A 7,277-nucleotide genomic window follows, 5' to 3' on the forward strand; every position below is an offset into this window, starting at 1 on the left:
AAACATTACTTTTAAAGCCTACTTTGTATAAATGTATTATTTATTAGATAGCTGTTCACTGGTGTACAAATGTAAAGAATCTTATCAATAAATGATTATGGAATGTTAAACTGTCATAAAACAAACAGCCAAATTGCATAGACTGCGCATATCCCAACTACACGCAAATTCCTATCAGCTGTGCGCATAAACAAGAGCATATATAAGGGTGTTGTCTGACTTGCTTTTTCTTTTGTCTGTTTTTTTGTCTTGGGGGGGAGTGTTTGTTGTGTTCTACTAATCTATGTTGCTACATTTCATACTTTGCTTACAATTTAGCACAATAGCTGGTTTTGTTTTTAAAATTTGAATGTTTCAATGTCCATTTTGCAATTAGTCAATGTTAATGATATGTTGTGTTTGTGGCCATATTGTTTCATTTCAAACCACGTCTTTATTACCACCATTAAATTTTTGTCCTGCATAAATATTTTCTAATCCAGTTTAACACTCTTGATAGGTCAAAATTGCATATTGGTTTGGTAAGTATTTTTGGAATGCAATATTTGTTGGGCCATTTTTGAACTAATTTGGCTTTATATGGAAGTGTGGCTTTACATGTGTTTTTTTTGTCATTTAAATTTAGTGGTGTCTGTGTGGACATATTTTAATGTGAGCTTTTAGAAAATGGTTTTTTTTTTAATAAAGTTTTTTGAAAAATTTGGTTGTTTTTTGGGGGGGTTGTTTTCATGTGATCTCCTTTACAATCTCCCAGGTCCTACAATTTAAAAAGTCAATTATGCTTGTTCAAAGAAGTTCCCTTTTATGAATTGTTTGAAAGGCTAAAAACAGCACAATTTGCTTATTAAAACTCAGTTGTTTGATGCGCAAAGTGGTGCTCCAAACCTCAGGAGTGATGATGAGTTGAAAAATGTGATGAATGAGAAGAATCCTCATTCTGGTATGTTTTTCTTTTTATGTGTACATTGTTTATTTTTGTGCACTAATGTGTGTACATATACATTTAAAAGAGAAATTATAGGAAGAAATAGACAAAGAGGATTTTTTGGGCATATTGCTTAACATGCTTCAAATTGAAAAGATTGCCTATTTCTTCCTATGATTTCTGTTGTCATGGGCTTGGCTCCAAGCAACATTCATGGATAATATTGCTTCTGGTTAAAGGAAGAATCCACCTTTAGGTGCTTCTACCACCAAGCTGAGGTGAGTAAGACAATATATATGTGGGCCAAGATCTAAAATGCCCTTTAAACCTGCATAAACTCTGAAAGGCTGGAAAAGCAAGAAAATATTTGTTGACACAAAGTGTATTTGTCCCTGTAAGTTTTAGATACTAGTACTTTTTGTTTCATGTAAACACCTAAATAATGCATATAGTCCAGTATTTAATGAACAAAATTAAGTTGAGCAACAACAGAGCATCTGTTAATTTCTAAGAGTGCTTGACCCTGCTTGTGAGTTTGGCAATCAATGTGGTTTGATGTTGTGCTTAGCACCCTGGACCTCCTTCCATTACCATCAGGTGTGTTACAATGAGTATGCAACTCAGCTGGACAACTAATTCACAACCAGTTTGGACAACAAGTGGAAGTGTGTTTGTATTCAATAGTGCTAAGATGAGGCAGCAAAGCACAATGACCACAAACCGATAACACAACTACAAATGAACACAGGAGTTGTGTGGGGGCAAATCAACATGAGTGCAAATGTCAGACTATAAAAAAACAAACAAAAAAAAAACAAAGAAATAATTTATTCAGAAAAGGAATATGCACATAATACAAGCATTAAAGATTCTAATTGACCTGTAAAGGACTGTAAATAAGCACAGAACAGAGAGCAGGTGCGCGCTAATTAATTGCTATGATCGCACCATTGAGCTTAACAGATCCTCCTTAATCGCGCAGCTGAAATCTAATGGCCTTAATTGGAAAGATTTGCGCCCCCTATTGCTCATTATTATGAAGGCAGGAATCCGGCTGGGAGTGAGGCGAGTGTACGAGCACACTCGAGTCCGGACCGCGGTAAACCGCGATCGCTGGCCGCGCATACTTTCGCGCTTCCAGCGAGCGCGGATTTTATTGATGAATCAGGGGCATTGAGTTGCTGCAATATCACCAACACAATTGGGTCATCTGTGTTGACCTTAAAGTTGTATGCTTCTTGGTCAGCAACGCGGATACACTAAGTATACCTGTTATCTGTGCATGTGGGACAGCAGAGCTCATGAGAGGCATTGGGTGGAAAGGAATTGGCCTTCAAGATCTGCCCTAAAACCAGGTGATCCAAACATTCTACATGAGCCACTTGTTGATAGAAAGAATATTATATTCCCATCTCTGCACATGAAACTGGGTCTGATGAAGCAGTTTGTTAAAGCTTAATGTATGAAGATGTCTGTTTGTTAAAGCCATAAGTACCTCATTTTGGCATTTTCTAGCCTGTTACTTTAAAAAATAAAGGCCAATGTGTTTGATGATCCACAGATTTTGCAGCTCATCAAAGATGAACATTTCATCAGGACAATGTCAGAAGTTGAAAAGAATGCTTGGTTATCATGCAAAGCCATTGTCAAGGACTTTCTTAGAAACAAGCATGCAAATAATTACACAGAAATTGTCCAGAAACTCTTGGAGAGCTACAGTTAGGTCCATAAATATTTGGTCATTATATTTGGAGACAACTTTTTTCTAATTTTGCTTCTGTACATTACCACAAGTAATTTTAAATGAAACAAGTTGAACTGCAGACTTTCAGCTTTAATTCAGTGGGTTGAATAAAAATATTGCATGCAAATATAAAGAACTAAAGCCTTTTTTTTTTTTTACACAATCACTTAATTTTAGGGGGTTAAAAGTAATTGGACAATTGAGTCAAATGCTATTTCATGGGCTGGTGTAGGCAATTCCTTCATTATGTCATTATCAATTAAGCAGATAAATGGCCTGGAGTTAATTTGAGGGGAGATGCTTGTATGTGGAAGATTTTGCTGTGAACAGACAACATGCGGTCAAAGGGGCTCTCCATGCAGGTGAAACAAACCATCCTTAAACTGCAAAAACAGAAAAAAACATCCGAAAAATTGCTACAATATTAGAGTGGCAAAATCTACAGTTTTGTACATCATGAGAAAAAAACAAAGCACTGGAGATCTCAGCAATGCTAAAAGACCTGGACGTCCACAGGAGACAACAGTGGTGTATGATGGCAGAATCATTTCCATAATGAAGAGAAACCCCTTCACAACAGCCAACCAAGTGAACAACACTCTCCAGGAGGTAGGCGTATTGATATCCAAGTCTACTATAAAGAGAAGACTGCATGAAAGTAAATACAGAGGGTGCACTGCAAGGCAATAAGCCTCAAGAATAGAAAGGCTAGATTGGACTTTACTAAAAAAAAAAATCTAAAAAAGCCAGCACAGTTCTGGGAAAACATTCTTTGGACAGATAAAACCAAGATCAACCTTTACTAGAATGTTGGCAAGATAAAAGTATGGGGAAGGCGTGGAACAGCTCATAATCCAAAGTATACCACATCATCTGTAAAACATGGCGGAGGCAGTGTGATGGCTTGGGCGTGCATGGCTGCCAGTGGCACTGGGACACTAGTGTTTATCGATGATGTGACACAGGACAGAAGCAGCCGAGTGAACTCTGAGATGTTCAGAGACATACTGTGTGCTCAAATCCAGGTAAATGAGGTCAAATTGATTGGGAGGCGTTTTATAATACAGATGGACAATGACCCAAACATACAGCCAAAGCAACCCAGGAGTTTATTAAAGCAAAGAAGTGGAAAATTCTTGAATGACCAAGTCAGTCACCTGATCTGAACCCAATTGAGCATGCATTTTACTTGAAGGTCATGGAAGGACGATATCAGGGTAGATGGGATGTACATATGATGGCTTACTATTGTTGGAGCATTCATCGGGATTGTCCTAACACTGGACACTCCAGGAAAAGCTATAAACGTAAATTTTTACCTTAACTGTATACACGATTCATTTTCAAATGTTTTACTGTAAAAAAATGTCATAGAGTAACGATAAATCCTTTGTATGAACAAAAGAAATTTAAATAAACAGTACATTCAAGTTAATATTTCTTTTTTTTTGTTCGCAAAATTTGTATGTTTTTGACAGAAATGGAGGGTACCTGTATCGTAAAAACTGGATGTGATAGCAAAAAACTGGGGTCATTTCTGGATTCACCACCCAAAAATTAGTACAATACAAGATCTCACTCAACGAAAAATACGTTCCCCATTGATATTAATTTCCAGATAGTTTTGGTGGAGTTGGTGGAAAAAGTTGAAGATTTAGAAGTGTTTATTAAAATAAAACTAGAGTATCCTGAAATCTTACAGTTTTTCATCAGCTAAATTAAATGCAGACATAGGGCAGACCCAAGAAGGTTGCTGAATGGTTGCTAACACTGGTTTTCTTTTGGAAAGAAGACATGGGTATATATTGGATTAAATACCATCGTAGCACATGATGCAAGCACAGGAGTTAGAGTATTTTTTGCTGGTTGTTGAATTTTTGTTAATCTATATTTATGTTACCCAAGTCAATTATCTTAACCTCACTGGCGGTATTCCCGAGTGTGGCTGGGGTTAATTTTCAGTACCAGAAGCGGTAACCCCTGGTCCCCACGAGCCTGCAGCATCCTTCGGTAATGCCTGCCCGCCATCTGTGTCCCCTGGCCTCATGTCCCTGGCGTGATCAATGGGACGTGTGAGCGAGCAGTGCAGTGTGTGCTGGGAGGCGTTACCTGGTGGAAAATTTAAACAGATTACACTGTAATCTGTTTTGATTACATTACTGTATCCCACAGTTTTGTCCCTAGAGCTTTGTCCAGTGACTGTTGTGCTGCACTTGTGCTGTTAACCTTGTAGGCATGTCCTGTATATTGTTGAGAAGGTGAAAATGTAATCAAGTATAGTGTCAGCACCTTCACAGCATTTGTATCAAATGAAAACCTGTAGCTCATCAAGATTATATCAACAGCAGTAAATCAGAACACTGTTTCGTTTTACAAACCAAACATTTGGAAGATTTTCAACCCCCCCCCCTATTCAAAACATATTCAGATCCTGCTTCTATCACCTGCGTAACATCACCAAAATATGCTCCTACCTGTCCCAAGAGACCACCAAAATCCTTGTACACACTTATCTCTTGTCTGGACTACTGTAATATCCTCCTCTCTGGTATCCCACTAACCTGACTCTCTCCTCTACAACCCATCATGAATGCTGCCGCCCGACTTATCCATTCTTCCCACCACTCCTTATCTGCTGCCTTTCTTTGCAGTTCTCAACATTGGCTACCATTTACCTTAGAACCAAATTCAACCCTAGTCGCTTCCTTCTCCCCTCCAGTGACCTACTAATGGCTTCATTGATAACCTCGTCACATCCACAATTCCAAGACTTCTCTATATCTGCCCCCACTATCTGGAACCTTCTTCCTCATTCTCTTAGGCTTACTTCCCTATGATCACTATACTTGTTCTCTATACTTATCTGACTCAATTTCAAGATGTTTTTTTTGAATTTTAATAACTATAATTTGTTGCACTTAATCTTCTAGTTACATTCGCTGGACATACTTATAGTAAGCTGAAAATCTTATAAACTAGACCCTTGTTTGGACAGATTTTAGTGAGTTATTCCTAAGAATTACAGGCTTACAATACAAAACCACATATTTCCATGCAAAACAATGTACCGCTTTGACATTTAAAAATCCTAACATAATCAGACCGCCAGGGAGGTTAATCTGCAATTCACCAACACGCGATGTTCTCTTGTATATGAATTTTCTAGACTTTGGTTTGTAATTTTGCTGACAACAGGATTCTATCATCTACCTCATCTACTTTCTGTAAACTGTTAACTGCTGCTACTCTTTGGGTAAACAACTGCTTTCCCTTTCACATCATCAAGATACCTGTTGGAGAATTTATTAAAGCCAGACTGAAATACTGTACAAGTGAGTTTCTTTGGAAAGGACCCAATGTTTTCAGCATACAGTTTTGGCATAGAGATTATTTAATCTGGATAATTCTAAAGGGTGGAGAATAGCTCTATCTAGGAAAAAGAGTGACCCTCGCGGGTGAGAGGAAAGAATTCAACTTATCGCCCTTAATGCTTAAAGACATCTCTAGAATATACCTAAGAAAGATTTCTGTGTTTTTCATTTGTGTTGCGGTCTTCTCAAGTAAGGTAAACAAGGGATAAGATTGGTATTATTCTACATAATAAATAAAAGTTTTTTTAATCCCTGTCCTGATTCCTAACTTTATTTAAGTTATCTAATGTTATAATAGGGCTTTTTTTTTATTTCTTGCATGGTATCTATTTTATGTATGTACAGTGACTCTTACTGTGATGTGATCATTTTTTCTCTCGTGCAAACAGCTGATTGATTTATTTCCCCTCCCAACATGAGGTGTGTGAGGGTATTATATTCTGCTCTGTGTGTAGTTATGACTAAGGTTGTTGAGAGCTGAAATACATAAGCTAACTCTTTAATGGACTGCTTGATCTTCTAATAAAAATGTACTTTGTTTGATTACTCGGGTGATGCCATTGATGTGGTTTGACTAAAGATTACTTTGAAGCACCTGGCTGAGTGGAGCGTGGGCTGCTTGAGTGCCTATCAATATATAATTTGTGTTTAAAGGCTGTGGGACTGAGGTAGAATTGATACACTTTTTTATTCCTATATCGGTATTCAGGGATTTTGGTGTGGAAAATATATGAACTAGCCCAATATTTGCAGTTAAAAGCTGAGCATGCAGAATGATTTTGACAAACTTTCAGTATACACACACACTTTGTTTTTTATGGCAGAAATCACATCTTACTTAACTGGAAGCAACCACACATTCCAGTTGTTTCCAAATGGTCATTGTTAGGTAATGTCAATTTACCACATGACAAGCAAAAGTGTATGTGGCCCCTAACAATTTGCTTACTTCTGATAATATATTTGAAAGCATTCTGTTATATCTATTGAAAAATGCAAAAAAAAACAACTGTTGATTAACTGAAATTCAAAGCTGTCCTGTATCCAGCGGTCTAAAAGAGACTAATTTGCCCCCCCCCCCTTTCCCTGGTTACCTACAGACTACAGAATGATTAGCATTTATGTTATGAAGATATGGGAGTAAGTAGATCTAAGTAGTAAAGAGAAAATTGGGCAGGGAAGACAACACTCAGTTCAAAACAAATGCTATGTATTGTCAGCCCACAGCATTTCTGTC

This window comes from Pyxicephalus adspersus, chromosome 3 (assembly GCF_032062135.1).
Source record: "Pyxicephalus adspersus chromosome 3, UCB_Pads_2.0, whole genome shotgun sequence".
Lineage (NCBI taxonomy): Eukaryota > Metazoa > Chordata > Amphibia > Anura > Pyxicephalidae > Pyxicephalus > Pyxicephalus adspersus.